Genomic DNA, 22,477 nt, shown 5'->3' on the forward strand with positions numbered 1-22,477 from the left:
TGTTTTCTTTGTTCTCTCTTTTCTTTTCTTATGGACATTTTTTGTGAATGAATGTGGACACGAATCTGCGAACGTGGATTAGCGTGACGCGGTTGGTTTCCGGCACGGGGCTCGGATCTCAAAGACCATGACCGCTGTGAACTTCATTTCTTATTTTGTTTGATTTTATTTTTTTGTCCATTTCGTTTTCTGTGTGATTATGATTTTGAACATATGGAAGAATAAATATTCCTTGTGAAATGACCTTTTTTCTGGGATTATTATTATTATTTGTTGTGTAACAGGTGGTTACATTTTCTGCTATCCTGGGTTAAGTTAATTTTTGACAGGTTTAATCCTGTCTGGCGCCCGAAGGTTTTCTTTAAAATAATTTATTTAGGTTAGGGCGGCCACCACCGTTACAGAGTGGCGCCCGAACAGGGACTGACTTGAAACTTGCTTGAACACTTGAAAAAAAAAAAAAAAAACACATCTGAAACATTGTGATTTGAAAACTTTATATATATACTTTTTTTTTGATAGAAAATTGGTGAAACAATGAAATTGTCTGTTGTTTGAAATTGAAATTGTTTATGCTTGTGCAAATAGTTTTTTTTTTGTGTGTATAAACTGTGAACGCTAAATGAACAATTAGAGTGTTATCTCTAAGGTGTCACAGTAATTGATAAACGTTTGAATAATTGAAATAAGTGAAGGTGACTTACTTTGAATACTTATTGTTTTTGATTTCCTTAGTGTTTTTGAGATAATACTGATTGAACAGTTGTGAAAAGTTGTATTTTGTTGTTTAGTAGAAATATTTCAGGGACAAACAAACTGACACACATCTCATTTACTGATATTTATTGTTCCCTTTCGTTGTCACTCCGAGTTACGTCGGATGACGACGAATGGGGTTTCGCTTAGAAATCCTATCATCTTCGAGTATTAAAACACGAGCCAATGGCAAAGAAATGCCATGGGTCTGCGGAATTTGCATAGCGTAACTCCGCCCCGCCCTGGGGGTATATAAGGAAGTGCGCGAGCAGAATGCAGATATGTTTTCGCTTCGGAGCCAAGTTGATGTACTTCACTCCACAGCCAAATCCTGAGTTCATCTCTTCATCTCTTCGAGACGAGCCTCTCTCCAGGTGTTGGTGTGACAGCGAGTTCCAGCGAGTGCACATTCCCTGCTGATCTGTGCAGTGATCTGCCAGAGTTTGTGTGTTCTCTCCCTGGTCGCTTCAACACTCTGCGGAGAAATCTCCTTTCATAAAAGAGCATTGCACGCGGCACGTCTTTTTAAAGATGCCTCGCCCGTGCACTTCTGGTTGCGGTCTATTTGTGTCTGACTCTGATGGGCACAATCGCTGTCTTGTGTGTCTGGGTGTTGAGCACGCTAAGGCAGCGTTTGTGGATGAGTCATGTTCCCACTGCGGGAACATGCCCATCGCACGGTTGAGATCGAGACTCAATGATCTTAATGTGAGAGTCCCCTCATCCGCACCCCGATCTACTGGTCCCGAGAGGGCTGGTACTTCGGCTGGCGGCCAGGGTGATCTGAGGGTTACAGTGTGGAACAAAGCGCCGACTATTCCACGCTCCACACTGCCCTCTGTTCCCGTGCAACCCGCGAGCGTCCGAGTGGAAACCGCTGTACAGTCCTCTGACTTGCCGCGAGTTTCATTCGGCGCTCCAGAGGAAGACTCAATGTCGATTGCTGCATCACAAGGTGGGCAGGAGTCCTCGGGAAGTGAAGATTCGGCTGTGCTGCCACCCTCGGGTGTCCCAGCATTGCCCGAGTCTGATCCCGAGATGACGGCCATGCTTTCCCGGGCCGCCGCGGCGATCGGTCTTGAGTGGTCCCCGCCACCTGGGCCGGTTCGTTCGCGGCTGGATGATTGGTTTTTGGGTGCGGCTGCTGATCCGCGTCGGCGGCCAACCCCAATGCCTTTCTTCCCGGACGTGCATGAGGAGGTCACGAGGTCCTGGAAGGCACCATTGTCTTCCCGCGATCGCTCGGCGACCTCCTCCGCCTTGCCTCCTCTCGATCAGGGGGCTGCCAAAGGGTACACTGGGGTTCCCCAGGTTGAACGCTCTGTTGCGATGCAGTTGTGTCCTCAGAGTGCTTCTTCCCGCGGGGACCCAAAGCACCCCTCCAAGGCCTGTAGGTTCTCCTCCACCCTTGTGGCGAAGGCCTACAGAGCTGCGGGGCTGGCGGCCTCCTCACTGCATGCCATGGCGACACTCCAGGTCTACCAGGCCCAGATGTTGCGTGACATGCACGAGGGGAGGTCTGACCCAGCACTCTTTGATGAGTTGCGTGCCGCCACCGACCTTGCTCTCCGAGCGACGAAGGTGACCGCACGCTCGCTGGGTCAGGTGATGGCCACTTCGGTGGTCCAGGAGAGACACCTATGGCTTAACCTGGCTGATATGCGGGAGGCCGAGCGGACCCGGTTCCTCGACACCCCCATATCCCAGGCTGGCCTGTTCGGCGGCGCAGTCGAGGACTTTGCCCAGCAGTTCTCGACTGCCCAGAAGCAGACTGAGGCTCTAAAACACGTCCTGCCCCGGCGGCCCGCTGCTTCGGCAGCGCAGTCGTCGGCACAGGTGCCTCAGCCCGCTCGCCGCCGAGGGCGCCCTCCTGCGGCTCCCGCCCCTCCCGATCGGCCCCAGCAGTCCGCTGCTTCCGGGTCGCGTCGGAGAGGAAGCCGTAGGAAGGCGCCACAGCCCTCTCCCGCCCCGTGCCCCGCTAAACGCCAGGCCAAACGGCGCTCCTGAGACGGGCTGCTCAGAGATGGCGTTGAGTTCTGTTCAGGAGCCGGTTGCAGGGCCGCTCCTTCCCCCGGTGGAGGGCCGGGGGAGAATCCTTGGTTTTCCCATTCCCGCTGCTCGTCCCACGACGGGCAGCACCCTAAAATGGTTAAAAAAAGAACTCACTACCCCATCTCTGAGCACACGGAGTGTGCGGATGAGAGCACGCGCCGCCCACGGGCCACGCTCCTCTCATCCCCCTCTGTCGCCAGACCCCTGCCAGAGCACGCCCCCGTGGGACGCTGGTCCTCCCCTGGCCTCCTCTGGCAGGACGCGGCTAATGACCGTGCCCCCGCACCGGGCCGCTATGCCACCCATGTCTGGGCCGGTCATTCCGCCTCGCTGCACCCCCGACGGAACGTCTGTGGTTCGTATGACCCCGCTGGTGCACTTTCTGGAGGCCTGGCTAGAGCTTCCCAGACTGTCCCGCTGGGTCGCGAGAACCATCAGGCTCGGCTACGCGATTCAGTTCGCGCGATCTCCTCCCCGCTACAGCGGAGTCCGCTTCACTATGGTCGGTGGCAATGCCCCTGTCATGAGAGCGGAGGTCGCTACCCTACTGGCGAAGGGTGCGATCGAGATTGTCCCTCCAGCCGAAATGAGGTCCGGCTTCTACAGCCCTTACTTCATCGTTCCGAAGAAATCGGGTGGGTTACGACCGATCCTGGACCTGCGCGTCCTGAACCGCTCCCTTCACAGGCTGCCGTTCAAGATGCTCACGGCCAAACGCATTTTCGAGTGTGTGCGGCCACAGGATTGGTTTGCAGCGATCGACCTGAAGGACGCCTACTTCCATGTCTCCATCTTACCTCGACACAGACCGTTTCTACGGTTTGCTTTCGAGGGGCGGGCATACCAGTACGCGGTTCTCCCCTTCGGGCTAGCCCTGTCTCCTCGCGTCTTTACGAAGGTCGTCGAGGCAGCCCTTGTTCCCCTCCGGGAACACGGGGTTCGCATCCTGAACTATCTCGACGACTGGCTGATCCTAGCTCACTCTCGAGACCAGGTTTGCGAACACAGGGACCTTGTGCTTCGGCACCTAGCTCGTCTGGGCCTTCGGGTCAACTGGGAAAAGAGCAAACTCTGCCCAGTGCAGAGGATCTCTTTTCTCGGTATGGAAATCGACTCGGTCGCCATGTGCGCGCAGCTTACGAGCGAGCGCGCGCAGTCACTGCTGACTTGTCTTCGCCAGTTCGAGGGCAAGAGTGCGGTCCCACTGAAACTTTTTCAGAGGCTCCTGGGGCATATGGCATCCGCAGCCGCAGTAACGCCGCTCGGATTGCTTCATATGAGACCGCTTCAGCTTTGGCTTCGCGATCGAGTCCCGAGGTGGGCATGGCAACACGGCAAGCTCCGGGTCCCAGTGACTCCGGCCTGCCGTCAGACCTTCACCCCGTGGTCGAACCTCAGCTTTCTACGGGCCGGAGTGCCCCTGGAACGAGTTTCCCGGCATGTTGTTGTCTCAACAGATGCCTCCACCACGGGCTGGGGCGCCATGTGCAATGGACATGCTGCCGCGGGCTCCTGGACAGGACCCCAACGCCTTTGGCATGTCAATTGCCTCGAGTTGCTGGCTGTACGTCTCGCTCTGCACCGCTTCCATGCGTTGCTCAGGGGTCAGCACGTACTAGTCCGATCAGACAATACCGCAACAGTAGCGTACATCAACCATCAAGGTGGTCTACGCTCCCGCCGTATGTCGCAACTCGCCCGCCACCTCCTCATATGGAGTCAGAAGCATCTGAGGTCGCTTCGAGCCATTTATATCCCGGGACACCTGAACCAGGCGGCCGACGAGCTGTCTCGAGTTCAGCCTCTCGCTGGAGAATGGCGACTCCATCCCCGGACGGTTCAGCTGATTTGGGATCAGTTTGGCGACGCACAGGTAGACCTGTTTGCCTCCCACGACTCGTCCCATTGCGACCTGTTTTATTCCCTGACCGAGGGCACGCTCGGCACGGATGCACTGGCGCACAGCTGGCCGCGGGACCTACGCAAGTATGCGTTTCCCCCAGTGAGCCTTCTTGCGCGGACCCTGCGCAAGATCAGGGAGGACAAGGAGCAGGTTATGTTGGTTGCTCCTTACTGGCCCAGCCACACCTGGTTCTCGGAACTCATACTCCTTGCGACAGCACCTCCCTGGCCAATTCCTCTGAGGAAGGACCTCCTTTCTCAGGGACGGGGCACCCTTTGGCACCCTCGTCCCGGTCTTTGGAACCTCCACGTGTGGCTCCTGGACGGGACGAGGCAGGTTTGAGTACCCTACCACCAGCGGTGGTGGCTACCATCACTTCCGCTAGAGCATCGTCCACGAGACATGCCTATGCGTTGAAGTGGAACCTCTTCGTCAGCTGGTGTTCTTCTAAACAACAAGAACCCACGAAATGCCCGATCAGTGTCGTGCTTTCCTTCCTGCAAGAAGGGTTGGAGCGAAGGCTGTCTCCCTCCACCCTGAAAGTGTATGTTGCCGCCATTGCCGCACATCACGAAGCAGTTGAAGGTAAGTCTCTGGGGAAGCACGACCTGATCATCAGGTTCCTGAGAGGAGCGAGGAGACTAAATCCTCCTCGTCCTCCCCTCGTACCCTCTTGGGATCTCTCAGTGGTTCTAACTGCCCTGCAGAGCGCTCCATTTGAGCCTTTGCAATCAGTGGAGCTTAAGTTCCTGTCAATGAAGACAGCACTCCTGGTTGCATTGGCCTCCATCAAGAGGGTAGGGGACCTGCAGGCATTTTCGGTTGACGACGCGTGCCTGGAATTCGGGCCGGCTAACTCTCACGTGATCCTGAGACCCCGGCTTGGATATGTGCCCAAGGTTCCTACCACACCCTTTCGAGATCAGGTAGTGAACCTGCAAGCGCTGCCCTTGGAGGAGGCAGACCCAGCCTTGGCACTGCTCTGTCCAGTACGCGCCCTCTGTGCTTACGTAGACAGAACGCAGTGTTTCAGGACCTCAGACCAGCTCTTTGTCTGTCATGGTGGGAAGCTGAAGGGAAAGGCTCTCTCGAAGCAAAGGTTGTCTCACTGGATAGTGGACGCCATTGCTTTGGCTTACCAGCAGCAAGGTCGACCATGCCCCCTTGGTGTGAAGGCCCACTCCACTCGGAGTGTGGCATCCTCTTGGGCTCTAGCGCATGGCGCCTCGCTAACAGACATCTGCAGAGCTGCAGGCTGGGCGACACCTAACACATTCGCGAGATTCTACAATCTCCGAGTAGAGCCAGTTTCTTCTCATGTACTCGCTTCAACTAGCCGGTGCTAGATTCTGCTCAGGTGTCTTCGCTTGCTCGCCATTCCTCTCCACGGACGGGATACGTGCGATATTCCTCAGGTGAGCCTCATAAGCCCTGAGTCTCCTCCAGCACTGACAACGTCAACGCCAGAGTTATGCCACCGGCAGCTTTCGCGCTTGGCTAGGTGCCTCCATGTGCATGGTTCCCTTCGGGCGACCCCCACATGTGTATTCCACTGTAAGCCTCTTTGAGCATGTGTCTTTCCCTTGGCAAGCCACCTTGCCACCCCTGGGGTTGAAATATTCCACCTGCGGCTGGACACCCCAGTGTTACTCCGTATGCAGCCCTTCGGGGTCATATGTGTATTCCAAGTCCCCCCCTTCGGGTTGGGCATGATTGCATATTTCCACTGGATATGCTTCCCAGTGTACCTTGGTATCCCTGTGTTAAGTAGGACTCCTTCGTCCGTGCTAGTTTCACGACAGGGAGCTCAGACTTACGCAGGGCACTGGAAGACAGTCGAGAGGTGGCGTGATTATACGGGAACCCCATTCGTCGTCATCCGACGTAACTCGGAGTGACAACGAAAGGGAACGTCTCGGTTACGTATGTAACCCTCGTTCCCTGAGTAGGGAACGGAGACGTTACGTCTCCCTGCCACTTCCGCTGTACCGCTGGAACGCCTGAGTTCAGTCTCGGCTCCTCAGCGAAGACATATCTGCATTCTGCTCGCGCACTTCCTTATATACCCCCAGGGCGGGGCGGAGTTACGCTATGCAAATTCCGCAGACCCATGGCATTTCTTTGCCATTGGCTCGTGTTTTAATACTCGAAGATGATAGGATTTCTAAGCGAAACCCCATTCGTCGTCATCCGACGTAACGTCTCCGTTCCCTACTCAGGGAACGAGGGTTACATACGTAACCGAGACGTTTTTCACACTCAACATTCTTACACTCAATCACAGAAATCATGGCGCATACCCCTCCTTCCCAAACTACTTTTGTGGAAATTGAGCCTCCACCAGACATCTCAACTCCAGTATGGCCGCCTGCACTGCGACCGTGGATGCCTCTGGTACCACCTCCATGTGCTCCTGTGTTCTACCATACCCCCACTCCACTCAGCCCTGTTCATCCTGGAACCCGTGTGCACATGTCCACTCCTGTTCCGGCTGGGAGCACTCCAGTGCAAACTCTCACCTGGGCACCACAAGTGGATAACATGCAACTTTGCACCTCATCTGAAGGTGGAACTCCTTCTTCAGTAGCACAACATGACCTGCCCAACATTCTACCAACTCCTGGAAGGGAAATACAAGAAGTCACTGCCCGGGTACAAGGGAACTGGGATACCTTGTTTGACTTAATGGCAAGACAAGAAAGAAAAGTAAATGAACTTACCCAGGAAGTGAAAGATACCTCTTCTCATCACCAGAGCCAGATTGCTGATCTTGCTGCAAAAGTGGAGGATAACAAAAATCAAGTATTAACCCTGTTTACTACCACTAAGCAACAAGAGGAGACTGAAGCAGATAATCTGACTAAAGCGATGAAGTTAATGATTACGGAAGAACTCCAGAAGGTGGAATCTACCTTGGTGTCCGAACTACGATTCATGGTTGATCAACTCCAAGCAGAGGTTCAGCAGGACATCAAAGCTGTTCAACACACTTTCCAAACAAGCCATAATAAGATAACTTCACAACTCCAACAATGTGTTACTCAAACTGATCAATGTCTCACCGGTTTCAAAGAGTTGAAAAGTGAAGTGGAGAAAGGATTTCAAAGTGTCAAAAAAAGTGCAGATCCACAAAAGCTAAGTGTATTGACACCACCAGATCCCAGCACTACCAGTACTTCATCCCAGCCATCTCCTTCTGCTCCAGTGATTCCTTCAACTTCTTCAACCCCTACTTTAACTTCTGTGATTAAAAGTGACCATATAAAATTAACTTTCCCCACATTTGGAAGGCCTTCAGACGATGCAGACCCCCTATTGTACTTAACCAAATGTCAGGATTTTTTGGCTATACATCCCCTGGCAGATGCAGACATCCTGGCTACCTTCCGTACTGTCTTGTACGGAACAGCACGTGACTGGTGGGAAGTCAGACGGTCCACCATAACCACTTGGAATGAGTTTGAGACTGCATTTCTATCTGCTTTCCTTTCTGAGGATTATGAGGACGAACTGGCTGAACGTGTCCGTACTAGGATCCAAAGAGAAACAGAATCTATTAGAGACTTTGCGTTTTCTTACAGAGCTCTCTGTAAAAGATGGAAGGCAGATCTTACAGAGGGTGAGATTGTGAAGATGATACTCAAGAATATCAAGCCGTACCTTGCCAGCCAATTGCGTAGCCGAGTGAATACTGTGGAAGAGCTGGTAAAATTAGGACATCAGCTGGAAAAAGATTATGAGCAACAGCTTCGTTATGATTGTGGTCGAATGGGCCCTAAGCATCAAGCCACATCACAAAGACCCTCCTCAAACCAACCTACTGAGAAAATCCCAGTTCAGTGTTGGAGATGTAGAGGACAGCATCCACCAGGAAAATGTCCACACTATACCTCTCCCCAGTCACCTCAAACATCTGGTCCACAGTATTCCACCAGCGGCAAACAACCTTATCACCCCAAGTCAGGTGGTCATCCGTCCAACAACTCTGTTGCTGCAACAAGAATTCATAAGTCACAATCAGCAACCAAGAAAACCTCCTCCTCATCTACAAGCTCTAATGAACGTGTAGCGATACCTCAACAACTAGTTGTTCCCCTATGTATCGATGCCTGGTCAGGTAAGGCCATTGTGGACACTGGTGCAAGCTACACACTCATCAATGAGAACCTCATGAGGCAGTTTACATCCCCGGACCAGCTGCAACCATGGTGCCGTGGTCCTCTTTATCTGGCAAATGGAAAAGCAGAAACTCCATTAGGATGGCTGAATACCACAATTAATTTACATGACCAAGCATTTACCTTACCTACTGCTGTACTTTCATCCCAAGCTCTAGCCTATGCTGTAGTCTTGGGGTTGGACTTTATTTTCTTCAGTGGGCTGCAACTCAATGTCATTGATCAAAAATACTCCTTCAAGCTGGATCCTTCAAAAGAGTACCCCTTTCAACCAGGAAATCCAAGTGTGCCAAATGTAAATCCCCAAAAAGAGAGATGTCAATTTAAGGAAGCCACACTCACACAAAACCTTTCCTTATTAACTTCTGTGCCCCCTCCATCATCACCATTGCAAATTCAACACCCGGATGGTATTGATGAACAGACATTGATAAAAAATGCTGTAGACGCTGCTCATTTATCCTGTGATCATAAGCTACAGTTACTCCAAATCCTGAACGAAAGCCCTCAGGTGTGTACTCTCCGTACTGGACATACTGAGGTTCTCCAACACAGCATCTATGCCACCAGCCAAGTCCCCATTAAACAACGGCCATACCGTTTGTCTCCCCTCAAGCAACTTGCCCTGGAGGAGCAACTTGATGAGATGTTGAAGCAAGGAATAGTTGAACCATCCCACTCTGGTTGGGCATCACCGGTGGTTTTAGTCCCCAAAAAAGACGGCAAATTTAGATTCTGTGTGGATTATAGAAAAGTTAATTCTGTAACAGAAAGTGACGCTTACCCTCTTCCCAATATAACAGAAATTCTGGAATCACTCTCTGGGGCAGCCATCTTCTCTACGATTGATTTAAACAGTGGATATTGGCAGGTGACCATGGACCCCAACAGCAAAACCAAGACAGCCTTCATCACTCCTGCAGGTCTCTATCAATTTAATGTTATGCCGTTTGGGCTCAAAAATGCTCCCGCAACTTTTCAGAGGCTCATGGAGACAGTTCTGGGAGAACTAAGGAGAAAAATATGCTTTGTGTACATCGATGACATCATTGTGTACTCGTCTTCAATAACCCAGCATTTCCACGACCTCCAGACTGTCCTCCATAGACTCGAAACTGCTGGTCTCACCATAAACTTGAAGAAAAGTAAATTCTGTCTTCAAGAACTCACCTTCCTAGGACATGTTGTAAGTGTCAAGGGAATCTCAGCAGACCCATGTAAGACTGAAGCCATTCATGCCTATCCTGTGCCTACGAACTTGAAGGAAGTTCAGCGGTTCCTCGGGTTAGCAGGGTGGTATCACCGTTTCGTCCCGAATTTCTCCAAGATTACTGAACCCCTCAACGCACTGAAAAAGAAGGGACATAGTTTTCAATGGTCAATTCAGTGTCAGCAAGCTTTCGACCAGCTAAAGTCTCACCTCACCTCACCTCCCATTCTGGGACATCCCGATCTTCAGCGGCCATTCATGGTATACACCGATGCCAGTGACATCGGCCTGGGTGCCATATTAGCCCAACGGAGGGATGTAGGCAGAGAGGAGGTTATAGCCTATGCAAGCCGAACCTTAACTGGGGCCGAACTCAATTATACTGCAACGGAGAAGGAATGCCTTGCAGTCATCTGGGCCCTGGAAAAGTGGCAACATTACTTGGAGCACAAGCTTTTTACAGTTGTTACCGACCATGCTGCACTGCAATGGGTCATGAACTCCACGAAAACCACCAGCCGCCTCATTCGTTGGGTCCTGCGATTGCAGAAATTCGATTTTGTTATTGAGTACCGAAAAGGGAAGCTAAATGTAGCTCCGGATGCTCTATCCAGATCTTCGGTTACCCCAGGATGTAACTTGTACAACAGCGGAAAAGACCCAGCACTGCCTGTATCAGATGTTGTCCTGTGGGACGAACAGCACAAAGACCCCGAAGTTACAAAATTATTGCAAGCAGTTGCAGATAATTGTGCCAGTCTGATTAACCAGTACGAAATAATTGAGGACAAATTGTATCACAAAACATACCTGACAAATAACCAACTGCATTACAGAATCTACATTCCCAGTAGTCTCCGATCCACTCTTCTCCAGTACTATCACTCCACTCCCATCTGTGGCCATGGAGGAATCTACAAGACCTATAAGCGACTTCAGGAAGTAGCATTTTGGCCAGGCATGTGGTCAGCGGTGAAACAGCATGTGAGGACCTGTGTGAAATGTCAAACTCTGAAAAGTGATAACAGGAAGCCTGCTGGAAAACTACAGCAAGTCACAACAAGCCGCCCAAACCAAATGCTGGGAGTCGACCTCATGGGTCCGTTGCCACGTAGCACAACTCAAAATGAATACCTGCTGGTCTTTGTTGATTATTATTCTCGATGGGTTGAGTTGTTCCCCATTCGGAGTGCCACAGCAAAGAATGTTGCCTCCATCTTCAGAAAAGACATCCTGACACGGTGGGGCGTACCAGACTTCGTTCTCTCAGACAGAGGCGCTCAGTTTGTTTCATCGGTTTTCAGAGAGTTATGTGAGAACTGGAGTGTTACTCCCAAATTAACTACATCCTATCACCCCCAAACCAACATGACAGAAAGAGTTAATCGAAATCTCAAGAGCATGATGGCAGCCTATGTGGACGACAACCATCAGAGGTGGGACCAGTTCTTACCAGAATTCAGATTCGCTCTTAATTCAGCCGTTCAAGAGACCACTGGATTAACCCCAGCAGAACTCCAGCTGGGTAGGAAACTCCAAAGTCCAATGGACAAAATACTCTCTGGGCCTAATCTAACCCCAGACGCTGCCTCATATGATGTAGTTCATCATCTTCATCATCTGCAAACTCAAGCCAAAGAAAACAGCAAGAGAGCCAAAATGAGACAACTGAGGAACTATAACAAGAATAGGAGAGATGTAACATTCAAAAGCAAGGATCGAGTATGGTTGCGTAACTTTCCACAGTCTAATGCACAGCGTAAATTTAGCGCAAAACTAGCCCAAAAATGGAAAGGTCCTTACCGCATTATCAAGCAGCTGGGTCCGTTGAACTATCAAATAGCCCTTGAAGACACTGGAGAAGACGTACGTACAGCACATGTTTGCAACATAAAAATGTGTTATCCAACGGCTGAGGAATTGGAGATGCAAGAAAAGAAAAAACTCCTGGATATATTTCAAGAATCCTCTGATGACGAAGATTTTCTAGGATTTTAATCTGCGTTTTCTCTCTTCTAAACAACCATAGGTTGTTTTCTTCTAGGGGGGGAGAGTGTGGCAAACAAGAGAATCTTTTCCAAAACTTTGTTTACTTTCACTTTCATTGTAGCGTGATTTTGGGTGGAGTGTCAATTAACAACGGAAGGAAGTTGTATTTAAAGGGAGTGTGTCGTACCTGAATCAGAAGCGTCATCCGTTTGTTTGCACATGATGTTGCCCGTATGAGTGAGGATTTACGGTGGAAAGACGGATGCGAGTCAATCAGCTGTTTCATGTGTATGATGTCTGGTGCGAGACTGAAGCATTGCACTTCCAGACCAACTGTCATGAGCTGTCCTGAAGACAAGGCAAAAACCGATTATCCACTTATCTTGGTGTCTGGTGACCCGCAATACTCAGTGGTGCCTTCTATACCTGCAAACGTGGTCAGTACCTCTGCGCCGCCATTACACACACGCACGCACGCACCCACTCGCATAGCTTTCATATTCGCACATTCTGTGTGCTTAGTGTTTTGTTTATAATTGTTGTTGCCCATTAAAATTATTGATGCTGTTGATTTAATGTTGGTGATTTACCACAAGATTAATGAGATGTTTATCCAATGTTTTCTTTGTTCTCTCTTTTCTTTTCTTATGGACATTTTTTGTGAATGAATGTGGACACGAATCTGCGAACGTGGATTAGCGTGACGCGGTTGGTTTCCGGCACGGGGCTCGGATCTCAAAGACCATGACCGCTGTGAACTTCATTTCTTATTTTGTTTGATTTTATTTTTTTGTCCATTTCGTTTTCTGTGTGATTATGATTTTGAACATATGGAAGAATAAATATTCCTTGTGAAATGACCTTTTTTCTGGGATTATTATTATTATTTGTTGTGTAACAGGTGGTTACATTTTCTGCTATCCTGGGTTAAGTTAATTTTTGACAGGTTTAATCCTGTCTGGCGCCCGAAGGTTTTCTTTAAAATAATTTATTTAGGTTAGGGCGGCCACCACCGTTACATTGTCACCCAATTTTTTAAGTTGTTGGAAAGTGCTGTTTATGTCAATGTCCCAGATGCTCTCCAGAGTATATGTGAATGGAAATGTTTCAAAGATGCAGGAAAGTCAGAAAAAATGCCTTGAGGAAAAAAACTAAAAAACAGAAAATTTGTTTATAATACAGATCCAGTCCATTATTATATTTGGCTCAATTGAATGAAAGAGATAGATATACAGTTGCGCTTCAAAGTTGATATACACCTTGCAGTATCTGCAAAATGTTAACAATTTTATCAATAATAGGGATCACAAAAATGTATACGTTTTATCTTTACTACCCTGATGAAGCAGTTTATTCTGCAAGGTGTATGTAAACTTTTGACTGTTAACTGTTGATAAATTGTGTGATGTGATTGATTACCTCAGTCACCAGGGCCACATCGTAGTAGAAAGCTGGGCAAGGTTCCTTCTATTTCCCACAAACACCAGGATTCCACTGACTACGCCATCTTCACTGACACTGGGCTTAAAGTGATTCAAAATAGAGAACCTTTTTATTGCTACTTTACAGGGAATTAAGCATAACTTTATCAATTACACAAATATAGATATATGACCCATGCAAACCCAGGACCAATGCAAATTAAGAAAGGTATTCTTACATTTTAAGCTTGCCCCACATAGCTATCTTCATGAAGGATGTTCCTGTTCTTGTATTTACCACGGTTGACACAGCAATGCTGCAAGCCTTCTTCCTTTGGTTTGTTACCTATAAAATATATGATGATTATAGGGCAGGTGTAAATGCACAGGTGGGAATTTATTACTTGCACATGCAAAAGATTCAAAGCATTTAAAAGCTATAGGGATAACGTTAGTTAGTGACTTGAAAGTAGTGTTTTAGCTTGATCAGGATGTGCTGTCATGATAAATCTTGTAACATCACCTCATCAATACAGGTCTGTGATTCCACACCGCTTGCACTGTATCTCCAATAACAAATATGAACTGATCCTGCAAAATGAATGTTTAAATCCAGATAAACACAAAAATATTACATATTCCAAAACAAATAGTAATTGAACAACTCTTTAAATACAAAATGAAATTGAATACATTACAAGCATTTTTTCTAGAGGTGGGTAATATATTAAATATTTATGGTGGTTATAAGATTGATTATTTGTATTAAATGTAGGCTATATAAACGTCTTCGAGTGTTACAATATTGGATCAGCATTCAGCAAATATTTAGTAGCTTGTTTAAAATAATTTAAAAAGTCGGTTTAGTTTAAAAAAAAAATCAGCAACCAAATTCCATAACACGACCACACACGCCTTCCTCACATTACAATGTAAGACATTATTAGCAATCATATATAAATTATTGAAAACATGATTAATTCACCTCCCGAGACTATTGAGTTTATAATATCTGCGATTAAAATGCACTCAGCAACTGACATGTTAAGGTGAAAAAAAAATTAACTAAAGAAAGCATCAAGATATACTTACTTGACTGATTATTTGCAGCATAACGTCTCATCTGCAAACAAACATCCAAACGTGGTGCTCCTTTTGTTCTCTTATTTGGCAAGCTTCAGTATCATCACGCATCGCAAACGGATCGCAAAACATAGCGCATTTTTCAAACTCTAGTGAAGTAGAGCGTCATAATGACGTAGTATTTCTCGCGCATGCGCATTAAACAACATATTCATATATCATGCATGGTTAAATGTTATTTCAGCTTTTCTGTTTAAGTTGTTCTAACTCATTGTGTTGTTAAACTCTGTAAGTTCACAAAACTTTACTCATTAACCTAACTAAAAGTTAATCTTTTTTTTCAATGTAGTCTAGTGTGATTAAAATTAAATGTATTTTAACTGAATTGAAATGCAAATTCATTTTGTTTACATTTGTTTAACTTTTGCTCGCAATTAATACAATTTTAAATGTGTGTTTAATTGACTTAGAACAACATACTGATATTGAAAGTATTATGTTCACAGATGTAAAGTAGCTACAACACATTACTATTAGACTCCTCTCATATATTACATTTTATTTTCAAATATTATGTAGAAAGCTGACACTAGTTGAGTTCATAGAGCAAGGGCTGGTGATAAAAATGTCAACAATAAGTTGTACTGGATTATACTGTATAAGCAGATGTATTGGAAAAATACATTTCAACTGCATAATGCACACAGTATATATTATAGACAAAACACATTTAAAATACATTAACAAATTAATTTTGGACAACACACTTGAGTTGGAATTAAAATCAATTATTTTCCATGTTTTGCATTAAAACTGTTATTTTATATATTAGTCAATACATCAAAATAAATTCCCTTTAATAACTTATAACTTTAACTTTAATACATTTAAAACACTATAAATCATAATTATTTAAAATGTATGTTTAAGTAAAACTTAGCAGACATTACAAAGTGCATTTTTTAAAACATGCACTTAAGTGTGTTTAATAAATATTGTCATGAAAGTGTTCTTTCTTTAAGTAACATTTAATTAGACATTATTAAAAAGTGCATTTGTAAAAAGTGCACTTAAGTGTGTTTATAAAAATTATGATGAAAGTGTACTTTCTTTAGGTTAAGCTTAATTAGACATTATTACAAAGTGCATTTTTAAAAAGTGTATTTAAGTGTGTTAAGAAATATTGTGATGAAAGTGTACTTACTTTAAATTAGACTTAATTAGATATTATTACAAAGTGCATTTGTAAAAATTGTACTTAAGTGTGTTTATAAATATTGTGATGAAAGTGTACTTACTTTAAATTAAACTTAATTAGATATTATTACAAAGTGCATTTGTAAAAAGTGCACTTAAGTGTGTTTATAAATATTGTGATGAAAGTGTACTTACTTTAAGTTAAACTTAATTAGATATTATTACAAAGTGCATTCGTAAAAAGTGCACTTAAGTGTGTTTATAAATATTATGATAAAAGTGTACTTTCTTTAAGTAAAACTTAATTAGACATTATTACAAAGTGCATTTTTAAAAAGTGTATTTAAGTGTGTTAAGAAATATTGTGATGAAAGTGTACTTACTTTAAGTTAAGCTTAATTAGACATTATTACAAAGTGCATTTTTTTTAAATGCACTTAAGTGTGTTTATAAATATTGTGATGAAAGTGTACTTACTTTAAGTACACTTAAGTGGTCTTTAATTTGAATTTTATTATATTATCTGCAAGTGCACTTTTCAAAAAGTATACTTTGATTATTTTAAGCACACAAAAAGTACGCTTTCAATACAATTAAGCACACTTCTTTTTCACAAGGGTCCTCTCATAAATTACATTTTATTGTCAAATATTATGTATAAAACAGACAAAAATGTCAACAATATGTACTTGATTATAATGTACAAGCAAATGTATTGGAAAAATACATTTCAAGTGCATTTCATATTATAGACTAAACATATTTAAAATACATTAACAAATTATTTTTGGACAACACATCTGAGTTGTAATTAAAATCAATTATTTTCCATGTTTTCCATTAAAGTTCTTATTTTATTTAGTATATTAGTCAATACATCAAAATAAATTTCCTTTAATAACTTATAAGTTTAACTTTAATAACTTTAAAACACTACAAAATCATAATTATTTAAAATGTTTGTTTAAGTAAAACTTAAGTAGACATTATTAAAAAAGTGCATTTTTTAAAACATGCACTTAAGTGTGTTTAGAAATATTATCATGAAAGTGTACTTTTTTAAATAAAATTAATTAGACATTATTATAATGTGCATTTTTAAAAAGTACACTTAAGTGTTTAGAAATATTGTGATGAAAGTGTACTTTCCTTAAGTAAAATTTAATTAGATATTATTACAAAGTGCATTTTTAAAAAGTACACTTAAGTGTGTTTAGAAATATTGTGAGGAAAGTGTACTTTCTTCAAGTAAAACTTAATTAGACATTATTACAAAGTGCATTTTTAAAAAGTACACTTAAGTGTGTTTAGAAATATTGTGAGGAATGTGTACTTCCTTCAAGTAAAACTTAATTAGACATTATTACAAAGTGCATTTTTAAAAAGTACACTTAAGTGTGTTTAGAAATATTGTGAGGAATGTGTACTTCCTTCAAGTAAAACTTAATTAGACATTATTACAAAGTGCATTTTTAAAAAGTACACTTAAGTGTGTTTAGAAATATTGTCATGAAAGTGTACTTACTTTAAGTTAAGCTTAATTAGATATTATTACAAAGTGCATTTGTAAAAAGTGCACTTAAGTGTGTTAAGAAATATTGTCATTAAAGTGTATTCCATTTAAGTACACTTAAGTGGTCTTTAATTTTAATTATATTATATTATCTGCAAGTGCACTTTTTAAAAAGTATACTTTTATTATTTTAAGCACACAAAAAGTACGCTTTCAATACAATTAAGTACACTTCTTTTTCACAAGGGAAGTTAGCAAATTGTCATTAGCGTAGATTTGAGTAAAATGTATTTGGTAATTACAGTTTTTCTCAATTGCTACTATAATTGTAAATATATTGTAATATAATTATAAATATATAATATAACACTATAACCATGCTTTTAAACTAAAATTTCAAAACCATAATGCCATTTATCAAAAAGCACACCCATTTCCCTAAACTATAAACACTATTCCCTGTTTTGACACATGAGTCAGATTTGTTGAACTGTCACTGCAAAACTCTACACACAAATCCCTTCATTTCTCATTGCCTAGACCATGTTGTCATTTAGAAAGCACTAGCATTCAATATTGTTCACTCAAGTCAGCACAGCTTCAGCTCAGTTAGCACACAATTACCCAAGTGGAAACACTAAGAGTCAAAATTGAACACACATCAATTAGATCCTTCAATAGATAAAAGGCCCCAAATCAATTTATTGAGTTTTGGAACAATGGATCCAGAAAGACATGAAGGAAGAGATCGAGGAGGGATAAGAAGGAGGAGGAGGAAGGGCAAGGGCAAGAAGACAAGCAGTCTCAGATGAAATTCAAGCCACTCTAGTTGCCCATGTCTTAGTCAATGGTATGACTATGAGGGAGGCTGGGCTACGAGTAAGGCCAAATTTGAGTCGCTTTACCGTCGCCTCGAGAACCTTCAGGGAGGTCAAGTCAAGTCAAGTCAAGTTTATTTATATAGCGCTTTTCACAACATAGGTTGTATCAAAGCAGCTTCACAGTAATAAATTAAAACAATACATCAATGTTTGTTTCTAGTGGAACGTCCACGTTTGGTAATGCTGATCAATGGTATCGTTGATTGATTAATTCAATTAAATATCCCCAAATATCCCCAACTGAGCAAGCCAAAGGCAACAGTGGCAAGGAACCGAAAAACTCCATCAGGTGACCTAATGGAGAAAAAAAAACCTTGGGAGAACCCGGGCTCAGTCGGGGGCCAGTTCTCCTCTGGCGTTTATGAACTAAAGACCGGATTTAACTGTAAGATTAAAAGTATTATATAAATGCCTGGCTGAAGAGATGCGTCTTTAATCTAGTTTTAAACTGGGAGAGCGAGTCTGAGCAACGAACAGTATCCGGAAGACTATTCCAGAGTTTTGGAGCTAAATGTGAAAATGCTCTCCCTCCTTTGGTGGATCTGGATATCCTAGGTATGACCAAAAGCCTCGAATTTAGTGATCTTAAAGAGCGCGATGGATTATAGGGCGATAGAAGATCGGTTAAATAGACTGGAGCTAAGCCGTTTAGGGCTTTATAAGTCAGTAGCAATACCTTGTAATTAATACGTGACTTTATAGGTAACCAATGTAGTGATGATAAAATTGGTGTTATATGATCATATTTTCTTGATCTAGTTAGAACTCTAGCGGCGGCATTTTGAACTAACTGTAGCTTGTTTATTGAGGTTGCAGGACAACCAGCTAATAAAGCATTACAGTAATCTAGTCTCGAGGTCATGAATGCATGAACTAACTTTTCTGCATCAGAAACTGATAGAATATTACGTAGCTTAGCAATGTTTCTAAGGTGGAAAAAGGCTGTTTTTGTAACATATGAAATATGATTTTCAAAAGACAGGTTGCAGTCTAGTATAACACCCAGGTCTTTTACTGTAGAGGATGAAGTAACAGGACATCCTACTATGTTAAAGTTGTATTGTGAGAGGTTTTGTGGGTGGTTTTTTGAACCGATAAGTATTACCTCTGTCTTGTCTGGATTCAATAAAAGGAAATTGTGCGTCATCCAATCTTTTATATCTTTAACACACTCTGTCAATTTGGATAATTTAGCGTTTTCATCCGGCCGTGATGAAATATATATTTGAGTGTCATCAGCATAACAATGGAAACTAATTCCATGTTTCCTTATAATATTTCCAAGTGGCAGCATATATATTGAGAATAATAGAGGGCCTAAGACAGATCCCTGCGGCACTCCATAGTTTACTGGAGTTATGATCGATTTTTCTCCATTTAAATAAACAAAATGGTAGCGGTCAGATAAATACGATCTAAACCAGCTTAATGCTTGTCCTTGAACACCAGTATAATTTTGTAGTCGATCTAAGAGTATTGTATGATCTATAGTATCGAAAGCAGCACTAAGATCAAGTAAAACTAGTATTGAAATACAGCCTTGGTCAGAAGCTAAAAGTAAATCATTTGTGATTTTAACGAGCGCAGTTTCAGTGCTATGATGCGGCCTGAACCCAGACTGAAACTTTTCATAGATGTCATTTTCTAGCAAGAAAGAGCCCAGTTGAGAGGACACAACTTTTTCTAGTATTTTAGACATAAAAGGTAGATTTGAAATGGGTCTATAATTTGCTAGATTATGTGGATCTAATTGTGGTTTCTTAATGAGAGGTTTTATAACTGCCAGTTTAAATGTTCTTGGAACATAACCTAATGATAAAGATGAGTTAACAACATTGAGGAGAGGCTCCTCCACCACAGGCAACACTTCCTTCAATAGTTTAGTTGGTATAGGATCTAATAAACATGTTGTTGTTTTAGATGAAATGATAAGTTTATTTAACTCTTTTTGTTCTATAGTTGTAAAGCACTGTAATTGTTCTTGCGGGGTGATAATTGAGGCCGAATTATAAGGCGTGATTGAGGATTGAACGTTTACAATTGTGGTTCTGATGTTTTCTATTTTCTCAGTGAAGAACTTCATGAAATCATTACTACTAAACTGTAACAGAATATTTTGTTCAGGAGACATATGTTTATTTGTTAGTCTAGCCACGGTGTTAAATAAGAACCTAGGATTGTTATGGTTGTTTTCTATTAGATTGCGGAGATGCTCAACCCTGGCCTCTTTTATGGCCTTTTTATAACGTGACATACTGTCTTTCCATGCGATTCTAAAGACCTCTAAGTTAGTTTTTATCCATTTACGCTCTAAATTACGGGTTTCTCTCTTTAGAACATGCGTAGTATTGTTGTACCATGGTGCTTTACTTTTCTCTCTGACCTTTTTTAGTCTAATGGGTGCAACAATATCCAATGTACCAGAGAGAATGGTGCTCATAGTGCTAGTTAATTCCTCAAGTTCATCTGTTTGTTTGGGTTCACTGAGCAGCTGAGACAAATCAGATAAGCTATTTGAAAAATGATCTATGGTGGATGGAAGGATTGTTCTGCCTAATCGATAACGCGGCGCAGCATGATATATTACAGGGGTACGTAATATGCAAGTTACCATGTAATGGTCAGTGACATCTTCACTTTGTGGAATGATATCTATATCGGTTGGATCGGTTCCATGTGATATAATTAAATCGAGTGTATGATTAAAACGATGAGTTGGTCCGGTAACGTTTTGCTTAATCCCAAAGGAATTTAATAAATCTGTAAACGCAGCCCCTAGCGCATCATTTGAATTATCTACGTGGATATTAAAGTCTCCAACAATTAATGCTTTATCGAAATTAACTAATAGGTCTGAGAGTAAATCTGCAAACTCTTTTAGGAAATCAGCGTAAGGCCCAGGCGGTCTATATACGGTAGCCAAGGCTAGAGATAATAGGGATGTTTTTCTAACATCTAAGAGCGTAACATTTAGTACAAGTACTTCAAACGAAATAAACTTATAGCCCGTTTTCTGAGTAACATTGAGAATATCTCTATAGATTGTTGCAACACTGCCGCCATGACCAATCAGACGGGGTTCGTGCTTATAGGAGTATCCTGATGGAGTAGACTCATTTAGACCGAAATAATCATTTGGTTTAAGCCAGGTTTCAGTAAGGCAAAGTACATCGAAGCTATTATCTGTGACTATTTCATTTACAATAACTGCCTTAGGTGTGAGTGATCTAATGTTTAGAAGACCTAGCTTTAGAAATTGTTTTTGATTACTAATAGCAACATTTTCTGTTTTAATAACAATTAGATTTTTTCTAGATCCTGCAGTAGATTTATTATTTGATCTCACTAAACGAGGAATAGACACAGATTTTATGCAATGTTCAACACTATTTATATCAGTTAAATTGGTGCAGCAGAGACTATGATTTGGACTTTTGGTTACTAGTCAAAAGGTATTTAACGTTTTGGAGATGTTATCTGACAGAAGATCCGATCCGAATCTGCTTGGGTGTAAGCCATCAGCACGGTAAAGCCTAGGACGCTCCCAAAACAGATTCCAATTATTTACAAAGAGCAGTTTCTGCTCAGTGCACCATGACATTAACCATTCATTTAGCACGAATAATCTACTAAACTTTTCATGACCTAGTCGGTACGTGGGAAGCGGTCCTGACACAATGATCGTTATATCAGGCGATGTGCTGCGTACCGTATCGATCAGATTCCTGAAGTCTTTTTTCAGAACTTCCGTCTGGCGCAGCCTGATGTCGTTCACCCCTGCGTGCAGGACAACAGTTCCGACGCGCTCGTTCAGAATCTCGGGAATGCGAGCGGCGATTTCAGAGACACGAGCACCAGGAAAGCAGTGACTATGCACCTTACTTTTATTTAACGTAGGGTGTACGTGTCGAACGATGGAATCGCCGATGATCACAGCATCGCGTTCTGTTTCGCGAAGAGGGGAGAAGCGGTTTTGTGTGGATATCTCGAAAACCGGGAGGGTCGGAGAGAGTTTTCTTGGTCTAGACCTGACTCGCGACTTCCGCTGCGGAACTATCCAGGCTTCGTGGTGGCATGTTGGAGCCGGAGTGAACGAGACCATGGCTGATCGCGACCTCGACCTCGACGCTCGGGACCGATGTTGAGAAACGCACGGAGTAGACGAGGTCGGAGTCAGCGGGTTAGTAACGTTAATCTCTGATTTGTGTGCATCGGCGCGTGATGTTTCAAGAGCCAAACGCCGGTCTATCAGCTCGGCTTGTCTCACTAAAAGGTCGTGGATCTGTTTCTCAAC

Source organism: Scardinius erythrophthalmus (assembly GCF_964197995.2).
Source record: "Scardinius erythrophthalmus genome assembly, chromosome: 8".
Classification (NCBI taxonomy): Eukaryota; Metazoa; Chordata; class Actinopteri; order Cypriniformes; family Leuciscidae; genus Scardinius; species Scardinius erythrophthalmus.